General features: G+C 41.7%; 1 protein-coding gene across 1 annotated transcript in view; it reads left to right on the forward strand.

Annotated features, from left to right (window-relative positions):
- TANC1 (tetratricopeptide repeat, ankyrin repeat and coiled-coil containing 1) overlaps positions 1-14,542 on the forward strand; it is a 216,811-nt gene that overhangs the window by 70,006 nt on the left and 132,263 nt on the right. The gene's annotated exons all lie outside the window — the stretch shown is intronic.

Raw genomic sequence — 14,542 nt, forward strand, 5'->3', positions numbered from 1 at the left:
TAGTCAACTTAAATCAAAAATTGGCTCGTTAGAATCTCGACATAAAAAATTTGGAAGCAAAAAAGTTTATAAGAGGCTTTTAGCCGCTAGGAAAGAATTGGACTCATTAGAAAATGAACAAATCCTCAAAAATATCTTATATCTTAAACAACGCTACTGGCATATGAATTCAAAACATATTAGATTACTTTCCTGGAAAGTGCGCCAAAAACAAGCGGAAAGACATATTAACTGTATTAGGGAAACTAAAACTACCTTGACCTATGACACTAATAAAATTCTTAAAATATTCTTGGAATATTATACAAATCTTTATAGTTCCAAAAAACCATCTTTAGCCAAAATTGAAGACTTTTTTAAATCAGTAAACTGTATTACACCAATCTCTGAAATACATAGTTCCATAATGGAAAACCAAGTTACCCCAGAAGAAATTGAAAAAATAATCAAATCATTAAAAAATAACAAAGCTCCGGGTAGGGACGGATTCCCTCCAGAATTTTATAAAAAAATGGTTCACCTTCTTAAGACTCCACTAGCTGATGTTTGTAATTATATTTTAGACAATGGCATAATGCCAGAAACCTGGTCAAACTCAAACATCATAGTTCTACCAAAAAAAGATAGAGACCTCACCAACCCTGCCTCTTATAGGCCTATAGCACTTTTGAACCAGGACAATAAAATATTCACAGCAATCTTAGCAGCCAGATTGAATTCCTTTATTGCTGAATATATTCATCCGGACCAAGCCGGTTTTATTTTAAACAGAGATATGGTTAATAATGTCCGAAAGACATTAGAAATTATAAACTTTTGCAAAACATTTCAAAAAGAAGCCTTAATTTTGTCACTGGATATCGAAAAGGCCTTTGACAGTGTGGAATTAACATATCTCCATTCCCTCTTAACTCACATGGGGTTCAAAACGAAATTTTTAAATGCAATCCAAGCTCTTTATACTACTCCAAATGCTCAAATCAAAATAAACGGGTCAACATCAGAAACATTTATCTTAAACAGGGGTACCCGCCAGGGTTGCCCCCTATCGCCCATCTTATTCGCAATTGCGATAGAACCCTTAGCTTTTTCTATTAGACAAAATGTTACTATTACCGGTATCTCAATTAACCATAATAATTTCAAATTGAGTCTATTTGCAGACGATATGATTATTTATGTTACGAACCCGAAATCTTCTATACCCGAACTGGAAAATTTACTGCTTACCTTTGAACAAATTTCAGGTTTAAAAATAAATCAACAAAAAAGTATTTTATATCCCATTGACCTGTCAAGGGACTTAATTAACTTTCTTAAAAACAACTTTCAATACCGCTGGCCCACACACTATATGACTAATTTAGGAATTAAAATCCCAACAGATTTCACTAAATTATTTTCTTGTAATTACCTCTCTCTCATGGAATCTTTAACTCATTTAATGAAAGAATGGAACAAACTATCTCTTTCATGGTTTGATAGAATATACATTGTTAAAACGATACTTTTTCCTAAGCTATTGTTTTTATTCCGATCTCTTCCATTAAATATTCCTCTCAATATATTAGCTGCTTGGCAAACTAAATTTATGGAATTTATTTGGAATCATAATAGGCCCAGAATTAGCCAAAAAATTTTATGTAAACCGCAGAAATTTGGCGGTTTAAATGTTCCGGACATCATTAAGTATTACAAAGCAACTCACCTTTGTTTTGTAGCTTATATGATGAAGCCAGCCGAACCCAGTAGCTGGACCTCCATTGCGCAAGTGTATACTCACAAAAAACTTCTGCATGAATCCATTTGGAATCTGGGCCCAGAAAGACCTAACTTAGTAAAATCTAACCAATTTTTATTCAGCAATTTGAAAGTATGGGATCAACACAGAAACCAATTAGTTTCTTCTCCTTCTTATTTGTCGCCTTTTTTAGGTCAACAATGGTTCAAACCGGGGTTGGATACTACTGACTTCAAAATATGGCGCCAACACAATATTTTTAGACTGATGGATGTAACAAAAAAAGGCAAAATTCTGGGGAAGGAAATACTAGAAGCCTCTATATCACACAAATTGTCTCCTTACCAATATTTACAAGTCAAACATTTATTTGATAGCTCCTTAGTACGCTCTATATTGAATAACCCTCTCACTAATTTTGAAAATTTAATTAAAACATCTTTTCATAGTCATAAGGGACTTTTATCTAAAATCTATACCATTCTTCATTCTTTAAAAAAATCACGTTTACTTCCATACCAAATGGCATGGTCTAAAGATTGCAACTTAGTTATTTCTGAATCCCAATGGCTAGAGATTTGGGCATCCAATATATATACCACGAGTATTATTAACATTAAGCAACTATCATATAAACTTTTGACTCGATGGTATATGACCCCAGTAAAACTGAATCACGCAAATTCAAGTGTTTCTCCACTTTGCTGGAAACAATGTTCACAAAAGGGCTCCTTCATACATGTTTGGTGGTCATGTCCGCTTATACAAGATTTTTGGATAAAGATTCTTTATCAAATTAAACTTATTACCACTTACGATGTCCCACTTTTACCTCAAACTGTTTTATTAAACCTTTGGCATGACGATGACATCCCAGAAAGTGCTCGAGATCTTATAGCCATTTTACTTGTTGCCGCAAAATTGACTCTAGCCACAAAATGGAAAGATCCTCACCCTCCAACTGTACCACAATGGGTAAATAAACTCTGGGACTTTTTCGTCATGGCAAAAATTTCTGATAACATAAGATCCTCGGAATCTCCCACATATTCCTCGAAACTGGCTGAAGTTTGGTTTCCAGTATTATCATATCTCAATAAGCAAGCTAGAGATCCATACAATAAGTTATACTTACAGTTTGCACATTTTTGAATCTTTTTATTGTATATAGTTGTCGTTTGCAGGTTATATATACAAATTGGTTTATTGACTGAGTAATTGTACTCTCATTTTACACTCAATGTTGTTTTTTTGTTTTTTTTTTTTTTGAAAAAAAAAAAAAAAAAATTTTTTAAGGAAAAAAAAAAAAAAAAAAAAAAAAAAAGGATAGCTGGACATTCCTAGGGCCAGGGATCACCAGCAAGTTGTTATCAGTGGAGCACAAAGCTCTCCTGGGGACATAGCAGAAAAGGCGGTCCCGCAGGTACGTCATTCTCGGACCGCTTAACCTTGAACCTGACCCGGTGCTCTACTGAAAGCCATTGTAGCTGGCACAGCACTGGTTGAATGTGTGCCATCTGTGACGTTCCCCTAAGGACTCTCGCTGCCGCATTCTGAACCAGCTGAAGTTTCCTGATCAGTCTCAAGGGTAGGCCAGCTTAGCGCAAGTTACAGTAGTCTAGCTTGGAGGTGACCATCACATTGATTACTGTAGTTAGGTCGGGATGTGACGAGAAAGGAGCCAGTTGCTGGGTTTGATGAAGGTGGAAAAATGCCAGCCTGGTAATATGTGTGACTTGGGCCTTCATTGATAGGGAGGTATCAAAAGTCACACCCAAACAGTGGATCGGATCAGTGGACCGGATCACTGCTTTGGCAGTGCCATGGTCGGACCACCATGCCCGAGGGCCCGTCTGAATGTTCCACCCCAACTCTGTTTAGGTGGTAAGCATATTTTAGCTTGCCCACGGAGCCAAATGGACCCAAAGTTTCAGATGGCTTTGCGGGATCCGATGCCCCCTGGCGGCTCGTTGGATGAGCTTGTAGAGGACTGGCATAGCCGACTCTGTACAGCCATCAATAAGATCGCTCCCTAGCTCTAGGCTTGCTCCCTGGTTTACCCAGGAGTTGCGGCTTATGAAGTGAGAGCTTAGACGGTTAGAGAGACGGTGGTGCTGGGCTCGAGACGAAGCAACAAGAACATCCTATAGGACGTTTATTAGATCCTATGAGATGGCAGTCAAAGTCACTAAGAAAGAATTCTATGTGGCTACGATTGAGTCTGCAAGCTCACGCCCAGCTCAATTATTTAGAACAATTCGGGCCATAACAGCTCTGCCACAGGGTAGGCCAAAGGATAGGCAATTGGACATTGGCTGCGAGGCATTTGCGAGCTATTTTACGGATACAGTCTTGGCGCTTCGCCGCAACCTCCCCACCACAGTTGATACAATGTGTGAACTTGAGGCCCCTTGCACGTCTTCGATTCCGGTTTTGGATTCTTTCAGCCTGGAGGAAGTCGACAGATTGCTCAAGACTGTACGCCCAACCACATGCAACCTTGATCTGTGCCCTTCTTGGCTGATTAAAGCTGGCCATGAGGAGTTTCGAAGTGCTCCAAGGGAGATTATCAACAAGTCCCTCATTGAGCGACGGTTCCCGGAGGCACTCATGGAAGCGATGGTCAACTACCAGCCGGTTTCCAACCTGCCTTATCTGGGCAAATTAATTGAGAGGGCGGTGGTGAAACAGTTGCAGAGGTTTCTGGATGATGCTTCCGTATTAGATCCCTTCCAGTTCGGCTTTCGCCCGGGACATGGGACAGAGACAGCGCTGGTCGCCCGTACTGACGACCTCCAGAAGCATCTGGATCGGGGTGATTCAGCATTGCTGTTGTTGTTAGATCTGTCAGCCGCATTTGACACGGTCAACCATCAGCTACTAGCCCACTGCCTCGCCGAGTTGGGATACAGGGGTTGGCATTGCAGTGACTTGTCTCCTTTCTCCAACGTCGGGGACAAAGGGTGGTGTTAGGGGAACAGCAGTCCCAGAAGCACCGGCTTGAGTGCAGAGTGCCTCAGGGGGCAGTGCTTTGTCCGATGCTCTTTAACATCTATATGTGCCCCCTTCCGCAGATTGCCTGGAGGTTTGGGCTGGGGTGTCACCAGAATGCGGATGACACCCAACTCTATCTGATGTTGGGAGGCCAGTCGTGCTCCAGACCAGAAGACCTGGACTGGGCATTGCATGCCGTGACTGGTTAGCTCAGGCTGAGTCAGCTGAAGCTATACCCGGCAAAGTCGGAGGTCCTGTGCCTGAGTCGGTGCGGCTTGGGGTTGGGGCTTCCGCTCCTGACCTTCGATGGGACACCATTGGTGCCTGTGTTGGGGGTTAGGAGTTTGGGAGTGCTCCTGGAACCTTCCTTGGCAATGGAGGCCCAGGTAGCAGCCACTGCTAAGTTGGCCTTTTATCATCTGCGGCTAGCTCGGCAGTTGGCTCCCTTCCTCAACCGTGATGACCTGGCTACAGTGTTCCACGCGATGGTCACCTCGAGGCTAGACTATTGTAACGCTCTCTACATGGGGCTGCCGTTGTTGCAAATCCGGAAGCTGCAGCTAGTGCAGAATGCCACAGACAGGCTACTGATGGGCCTCCCTAGGTGGGAGCACATCAGGCCTGTGCTGAAGGCACTGCATTGACTGCCAATAGCATACTGAATTTGCTTCAAGGTGCTGGTACTCACCTTTAAAGCCCTATATGGCCAGGGTCTGACATACCTGAGGGACCGCCTTTCCCCATACATACCCCAGAGAGCACTACGGTCAGGGGCACAACATCGACTGATGATCCCTGAAGGAAGACCTGTTTCAACTGACCCATTTCCCATTTTGGTCTGCCTCTGGTGGATCTTTTTGCATCACCACCAACTGCCTTGGTTCGTCACTAGATTCTTCCATCCTCGAGTGGAGGTGACAGATGCTCTGACATCACAATCACTGCCAGGTCTCCTTTTCATCTTTTCTCCCATTCTAGTAATTTCTAAGCTCCTACAGGATATCAAAGAGCAGAGGACGAGTATCATCATTGTGGGACCTCTGTGGCCTCATCAGCTGTGATTCTCAACTCTCCAGGAGATGGCTATCTATCCACCTCTAGTACTACCAACTTCTCCAGACATGCTACAGTAGGGACCTGTATGGCATCCCCATCTGGAGTGGTTGTGTTTGACTGCCTGGAGATTGAACGGAGCAATTTCCTGAGACTAGGGTACTCTCCTGAGGTGACGGAAATGCTGTTAGCCTCTAGGAAACAATCAGCTATCAGAATATATAATAACTCTTGGAAGGTGTTCACTAGATGGTGCAAGAGAAAGACTTGATACCTTCAAGCCCACATTAGATGCACTACTAGCCTTCCCACAAGGCAGACTGACTACCAGTCTCAGACCACCCACACCGAGAAGACAGGTAGCTGCATTATCATCAGTTCTTCCACAAGATGAAGGTAGCAGTTTGTCTAATCACCCTCACGTATGCTGTTTTCTTTGAGGAGCAACTCTGAAAGACCCACCTCAGGCTCATAGATTCCCGATGTGGAAACTGTACACAGTTGTATTGGCACTGACCAGACATCCGTTCGAACCGATTAGATCCCTATGATGGTTGAGGATGAAGACCATCTTCCTTATAGCAGTGGACTCAGCCAGGAGGGTTTCAGAGCTGGGTATCTTATTAATCAAGTCTGAGGTATGCATTTTTCATAAAGACAAAGTATTTTTTAGAATAGATCCTACCTTCCAACCTAAGATCAACTCCAAATTCCACAGGTCTCAAGAAATATGTCTTCTGTTGTTCTGCCTGGATCCCAAACTCCCCAAAAAGAAACTATGGCACACATTGGACATTAGAAGAATACTTAAGGTCTTATTTAGTTAGAACTGAACATATCAGGACAATGGACTCTTTATTCATAAACATATCCTCTCCTAACCTAGGTAGAAAGATGTCAAGAGCAGCCATTAGTGTCACGCTTAAAGCATGCATCACTGAGGCGTACAAGTCTCTCAAGATAGATGTACCACCTGGAATAACAGCACATTCAGTGAAGAGTGCCGCCACAAATGCAGCCTTAAGCACATGTTGGTGGAAGAAGTATGCAACACAGTGATATGGACATCCATTTCTACGTTTGTGAGACACTATAAACTGAACCTATATGATTCGAGCAATGCTGCCTTTGGCAGAAGAATGTTGCATCACATCATTCCTGACAAAGGTGATGACCCACCCAAGTTTTAAAGACACTGCTGTGGGAGGTCCCACAAGATGTCTTCTGCCTCAGAGGGAGAGCAGATCTTTGGATACTCACTGTGAAGAGTCCATCTTCTCTGAGGAAAGGAGGACATCTTGCCTTTCCCAAAGTAATCATTAAAATGTGACAATCTTTTTCTTGTCTTACTTATGTTTCTCCTTTCCTGTCAGAATTCTTATTCTTAAGTTTATATTACTTGTAGGATAAGAGTTAACTAGTTTACTACTTTTAGGAATTACCTGAACTGAGGAGCGGGTGACTCCCACATTGGACAGGAAGAGGGAGAAGTTTAGTTCCTGCCTCCCTAATCACCCATAAGATGTCCTCCTTTTCTCAGAGGAGAAGGACCCTTCACAGTGAGTATCCAAAAATCTGTTCTATGCTGTGCACTAATTCTTGCTACAGTTGAACTTTACTGTCTTGAGTGTGCAGATTAAGTGCCCATGAGTAAGACGGATGTCAAGTTCCCCAAACATATTAAACTTTTCCTAGTTCAAATGTCATAATTTCAGTTTTCAAACCACAGCCTGGAAGCTTGGGAATGGATACAGGTTTACAACACACGCTGACTAGATTAGTTCTGTGCTGCACTTCATGATTTTTTCTAACCATAGTTTGCCGTGTTGTCTGAATTGATAAATAGTTACCAGCACCTTACTTCCAAACCATAATTTTAAATCCAGCTCTTTGCGTCTTGGAAGAGATTTTTAGAAGCATTGGATTACATAAATCAATACCTTCAACGTAGCCTTTCCGAAGTAGTTTGTCAATGCTAATTGTTTCTATTTGCCTTGGTAGTATTTATCTTTTGTAGGTTATAAATTTTATTTGAAATGATCAAGACTGTGTGTGCATAAACAATAAAATGCTTCAACAAAACATGGACCCATAGGAAGGTCACTGCGGCAATGTCCATTTGGAGGAAATTCCACAACTTCAGTATATTGTTGTATAATGCTATCTAGAATGTCTAACTTCAGTTGGGGGGGGGAGCAGCGTGTGGATGGGGAAAGGCCTGTTCTACCATTTGGGCTATGGTAACGTTCATGAAAAAAAGGGACTGGTAGTCCGGAATTGAGATAATAATACTATAAGAAAATTGACATCTTGGATCTTTTATCAATACTGAAATTTCTACTAGGTTGTATATGAATTTTAATATTTTGTGTTTTATGGCTTTGTGTCCTGTACATCTCCCAGAGCCCGGCGTAAGCTGGGATAGGGTGATTAACAAATCTAAATAATAATAATAATAATGATAATGATATCCAAAGGATTGGTTGGCTTGTGCTGACTCCCCTCCCCCCATAACATTCCATATTTTGGTGAGACGGGTTGCAGCTCTTGAAGGGTGCACAAGGAATATTGCAAAGTGGGAGGTTCCTTGAAACTGAATGAACATAGAAAGGGTTTGGGGCGGGAGTATTTATGAAAAGGAACAGTTATAGAAACAAAAAAGAGAAACTTGGGACAAGAGCCAACTTTAAATTTTCAAAGCATTGATAAGTACTTCCCTGCTTCTACTTTTATCTGATAATCACATCATAAATTTTGAAATGCCACTTTGAAAAAACAAGATGTTTCTGGTAATCAGTATTTTGAAGTGGCTGTACCTATTAGAAAATACCTTTTGTTGAACTTGCACTACATATTTGCTGATCTCCTTCTTGCAAGCCAGCTTTTATTTGGGTATCCTCTTCTCAGTGCTTTGTTCTAAGATGTCGTCTGCTACTTCAAAGTCACCTTCCAAGACTGCATTCTGCATAGAATACCAATTAATTATTCACCACATGTCCTGATCTCACAGTAGATCAGTTAATATTTTCATGCTAAACTATAAATCATTGCTCCGTCCTGTTCCAAAATATCCTTGCTGTAGATGCTATTTATTGCCAGAGATTTTTCCCCCTACCAACAGAGCACATCTGTCAGTTCCATAATTCAGAGTGTGTGGTAAATTAAGGATAGAAAATAATTTCCTGTGTACACATTGTAAAGGGCTGCCGAATACAGTCCATAGTGTGAATGTCTATATATCTAGTGGTTTTTTTCCTTCCTTGGTTTCAGAAACAATTCGCCTATCAAAATGGTAAGGTGCAGTCTTCAGACAATACAATTTCTTTTCAAATACAGTGACTGGAGACTAACTTTATATATTGCTTTTCAGCACAAGCTGCCACCCTTCTCTGTGAGGGTCTCCGCAATCGTAGCTTTAGGGTGCTGGACTTGCATCAGAGAGACCCAGGTTCAGGTTTTCACTTTGTCTTGAAACATGCTGGGGTGACCTTAGGCCACTCACACCCTCACGGCCTAGCCTAATTCACAAGGTGGCTGTGAGGATAAAATGGAGGATCAGAAAATGATGTCCTTCACCTCCTGCAAGACGGAGCTCTTCCACTGAGCCTTTGGTTGAGGCGGCAGGCGGCCCTCTTCCCTCCTGGCTATTTTCCCTCCAGTGGCCCAGACCCCGATATTGGGGCACTGCTGAATTTTAAACAAGCTGACATCGGAGCTAACTGCTGCATGGTATTTTAGGGTTTTATTGTTTTAAATTGTTTTTAATGGTTGTCATAATGCTATTATAGTAAAATTGTTGTAAACTGCCCTGAGCCCGCCCGCGGGGAGGGCGGTATATAAAATAAATAAATAAATTGGAGTAAGGGCAGGATTAAAACTTACCAAATGAATAATAGCCATAAATCCCCTTTATTGGTTTGCTCTTTACAGCCCTGATCTGCGTGGCCCAGGCTAGCCTGATGTCAAAAACTAAGCAGTGTTGACCCTGGTTAGTACTTGGATGGGAGACTACCAAGGAAGTGCGGAGTTGTTATACAGAAGCAGGCAACGACAGATCGCCTCTGTCTGTCTCTTGCCTTGAACACCCTTACAGAGTCACCATAAGTTGGCTGTGACTTGATAGCACAATGGTAGAACAATTCTTTTAAACATGTAGATTTTCCTTAATCATCTTCCCCCAAAGCCAGATAACATAAAAATATGATTAAGGTAGAACCCATGATACTGTATTTCAGTCAACTATATGTTGCACTGACAGAGTCCGTGCAATGTGATCCCCAGGTTTTGACTGTCCTGGATGTGTACAATTTTCCTGTTTCCATAAACTTTTTTTCTGTGAACTTTTTGTGGCTTATAAGTGAAACAAACTAGAACTGTACATAGGGAATGGGAGAAATGTTGGTTTGCAAGATAAGTTTCCTGTGATCTCTGTTGCCTCGTATGTTGTTTATAATTCTTGAATTAGCTGAGCTAATTCTCATGAAGCAAAAAACTCCTCCCTCCCCTCCCCTTTTGTCCGGTTTTGGATAATAAGAGAGGAAGCTTTTACCATTCTGGTTTAATAAAGCAGACTGAATAAAACGCAAAGATTATACAGGCTCCAGCCCCCCCCCCCCCCCCGGTTACTTTTCTGGATGGTGGTGCTATCGTATCCCAATCCTTCTAATCCTCAGTCTATGACTGAACTGAGAAGGATGTACAAAGTGTAACTTGTGCCTGAAAAGTCCATTGGAACCATGTGATAATTACTTGTAGTGGAAGGAACTGTGCCAGCATGGCATGCAAATTCAGGTGGAAGGAATCGTCCGTAGCAGAGCTTCCATTCTCAAGAAATAAGAGTTCATACTGTGTAGTGTGAATACAAAACTTGGGTTTCCCCCCATGTATGACAGGAAAGGGCTTCTTTGACCCTTTTGGCACACTGTTCATATTCCTCTTGGTTAATGTGCATTAGAAAACCGAGGATATCCATTTTTAAACTGAATATTTGTTTCGCCTGTTGAAGGCATTATACTTGAATTCCATATGTAGGAAATGCAAAAACCAACGGTTGTGTTGGTTTCTGAAAATGGCCTTGAGTTTCCCCTTAAGATGAAAACTGCTGTATCCAAAAGCACTGATTTGAGAACATGGAAAAGAGAACAATGGAGATTAAGAGGGCAGTGTTTGTAAGAGGAAGTAGCAACAATGAAGTCTCCTAGTAGTTTTTGGCTGGAATGTAAGAGATATAAATCACAGCTGTCTCATGATCTTACAGTACTTGCACAGCTGTGGGACTCTGAAAACATCAAAGAAGCCCGCTGCTTCTTTGGGATAGAAAGCGTATGCACAGTCCTGTGAGGAACAATTTGATCCTACTTATAATTTAGTATGCCTAATATGGGTTTTGCAGAAATGTAATAGTTAACGTACATTAATTCAAGAAACCATTAAGGCTGCCCAACACCCTAGGGAGGGATATGCTTGTGTGTTTTAGAAGCTGCCCACCCACCTTTTTAAACCAAGGATAGTAATTTTTCTGTGTGCTGATTTGGAAAAATACCTATTCTTCTGGTTTCTAACGTATAAGAAGTGTGTCCTCTGTTGTTTCAGTTTGTTGTACTTAATGGCCGTTGTGTGACCTAATCTGAATGGCCCAGGCTAGCCTGATCTCATCAGATCTTGGAAGCTAAGCAGGGTCAGCCCTGGTTAGTACATGGATGGGAGACCACCAAGGAAATCCAGGGTAACTATGCAGAGGCAGACAATGGCAAACCATCTCTGTTCATCTGGTCTTAAAAACCACCAGCACTTCACACACACAAAATGCATATTAATAATGCCTGATAGTGCACATTAAGGCAATTGTTTCTATTAACTATTATTAATATGCCATATAAGTGCCTCTCCTCCTCTTTCACATGTTTTGGAATATTATGTTCCTTCTATCCTATTCCACTCTTTGAATGCTTCCAGAACAGAATTGGATATTCCCTATTCTGAGAGGCTGTGGCTCACTGACAGAGCATCTGCTTGGCATGCAGATGGTCCCAGGTCCAATCCCGGGCGTCTCTGGTTAAAAGCATCAGGTAGGAGGTGATGTGAAGTACCTTAGCCTGAGACCCTGGAGAGCTGCTGCCGGTCTGAGTAGACAATACTTTGATAGACCAAAGGTCTGATTCAGTATAAGGCAGCTTCATGTGTTCATGAGTTCTGCAAGCTTAGTCGCAGGCTCTCTGGTGTCCCTGTTTAAAGAGATCCAAGATCTAAGGATCTTGAAAAAGTGTGCCTTGCACGTGAAAGTTCATTTTTTGAATAAACCTTTGTTGGTCTTAAAGGTGGACTCTAAATTTGTTCTAAAGACTGAGAGTTATTAAAGAACCACGCCAGATGTGTGGTTAGGGCAAGGTTTAATTAAAGAGCTCTAGGTCAGAGAAATAGGAGCTGCGGTGGCTCAAGTGGTTAAGATGCTGAACTGCAGGCTGTGGAAGGGCAGTAGTTCAGCAGTTCGAGACCCGGGTGCCGCATGATGGAGTGAGCTCCCATCTCTAGTTCCAGCTCCTGCCAACCTAGCAGTTCGAAAGCAAGGAATTGCAAGTAGATAAATAGGTACCACTTCTGTGGGAAGATAACAGTGTTCCGTGCGCCTTGGTGTTTAATCATGCCGGCCACATGACCACGGAAACATCTTCGGACAACGTTGGCTCTTCGGCTTTGAAACGGAGATGAGCACCGCACCCTAGAGTCGGATTCGACTGGCTTTCGAGCAAGGGACCCTTTACCTTTAGGTCAGAGAAGAATGAAAACCCGAAGACATGACTTAGTTGAGGCAAGTGAAAACAGAAACATTGTAATTGAGGGGGGGATTAAGTGGGCTGAAGGATAACTAAGCAAGTCAGGGTATAGTGAAGAATCTTAGGCAGCGCTTTGGACACTTGGTCTCTATAGACCAGAGGTCCCCAGTGTGGTTCCCGTGGGGGCCGTGGGGCCCACCAGCACTTTACCTGGTGCCTGCCGATTTTTTACAGAAAGTGGGTGGAGCCATGTGGTAACGTTTGTCCAGCACATTTTCTGATAGGCTATTGGGCAGTCTGATTGGCTGTGAAGATTAAAATAATGTTGCTTCAGTAGCAGCTGTTGCCAGTATTGGTTTTATTCTGTCTTTCACTACACTTTCCCACTGTTTTTTTTTTTTAAGTGCCCTTCTCCTCTGCTCTTGGACTTCTTCTGCTTGTATGTATGGCTCCACCTCCTGTGATAGCCATTTTGTGACTCTGCCCATCACCCTGTGTCAGAAATCCCGAGGTGCCTGCAGGCTGAAAAAGGTTGTGGACCCCTGCTGTAGAACTATATGTTGGACCCAGACGGTAAACTGGCTGTTTCTACCAGTTTCCCCTTCCTGTTGTGAACTCCTCTCATGTTGGTCATTAGGGTCATCTATTCCCTAGTGTGAAGATCAGTGGGCTGTGGTGGAAGTGGGGAGACAGGAAGATTTAATTCTACCATTGGAAAATTTAGTCTGGTCCAACCCTATATCTGGTTTTCACATGCAGTAAATCTTATTTGAGGTAGGTTAGGCTGAGAGTAAGTCACCTATGGTCACCCTCCATGATAGAGTCAGGATTCAGATCTGGGTCTTGTGGATCCTTGTCTGACACTGTAACTATACAGCAGGTATAATGTACTGAGCTACTTCAGACTACAGGGTAGGAAGACTATTTTTGATGTTTCCTGTGTGCATGTTACTTTTCTAAATCTTATTGCAAGTAGAAATACTGTACAGCAGTGTTGGAGTAAAACCTTTTTCTGTTTTTTATTTTATTTTATATTACCAGGACAGTATTTGTGTTTTTTAAAACACAATGGGGAGTGCATTTGCAAAAAATTGCTTCCCTCACTTGCAGTCTGAAATGTTTTTATCCCCTTTCTCAGATTCTACCACCTGATTTTGCTGGAGAAGTAGATGAAAAGTAATGATAGTCTGTAGATGATGCCTTACTATTCCAGAGGGGAAGGGAAGCTTATTTTCATTTTAATGTACTTTAATTTTAAATTGCCCGGCACAATAATTTTTTTAAAGCCTCAGATGGAGCTTTAAATGCCTACCAGGCTGCCAACTAACTATGGTAGTTCAAAAAACAAAAACAAAGCTGGATTCAGACTGTGTTACCTGTATAGGGTGTATGGTATGAATCTGGAGAAACATGATTGGGAGGCCCTGCAGGAAACATTTTTTTCTTTTGAAAGAGCATCATTTTGGGGAAATTTTTAAGTGTCTTTGTTATACTCCATAAAGGTGGTTCTTTCAGTTTTAGGCAGGAGTTTTAAAATGTATTAAAGCATATTTCTTCCAGTGGTCATTCCATTGTTGCTTGCCCAGGCTTCTGTTAATTCATGATAGATACTACGGAGTTGTAGCTTGTGCTTAAATTTTCCTGTCTTGATAAACTCTGGTCAAAAGCCAGACAATCTTGTGCCCAGAGTGCCTAACAGTAATTTATCCAGGTTTAGCCTCATAACCTTAATTATATGTGGAATGTAGAGAATGCCCTGTGCTGTTTTTCTTTTTAACAAGACAGTAAACCTTGAGCTACTTGGTTCTGGTATTAAAACATTCCTTGTAGCTTCAGTATGTGCTTTAGCAAATACAACAAAGTCATGTAAAAATAGAAGTAAACCCCTCAGTGTGTTTTGAATTAATCTTCTATTATCTGGTTTATTTTCACTTGTGCAAAAAAATTGCCTGTGCAAGTATCCTTTTATATGAACAATCAT

This window comes from Gekko japonicus, unplaced genomic scaffold (assembly GCF_001447785.1).
Source record: "Gekko japonicus isolate JY-2015 unplaced genomic scaffold, Gekko_japonicus_V1.1 scaffold6, whole genome shotgun sequence".
NCBI classification, from domain to species: Eukaryota; Metazoa; Chordata; class Lepidosauria; order Squamata; family Gekkonidae; genus Gekko; species Gekko japonicus.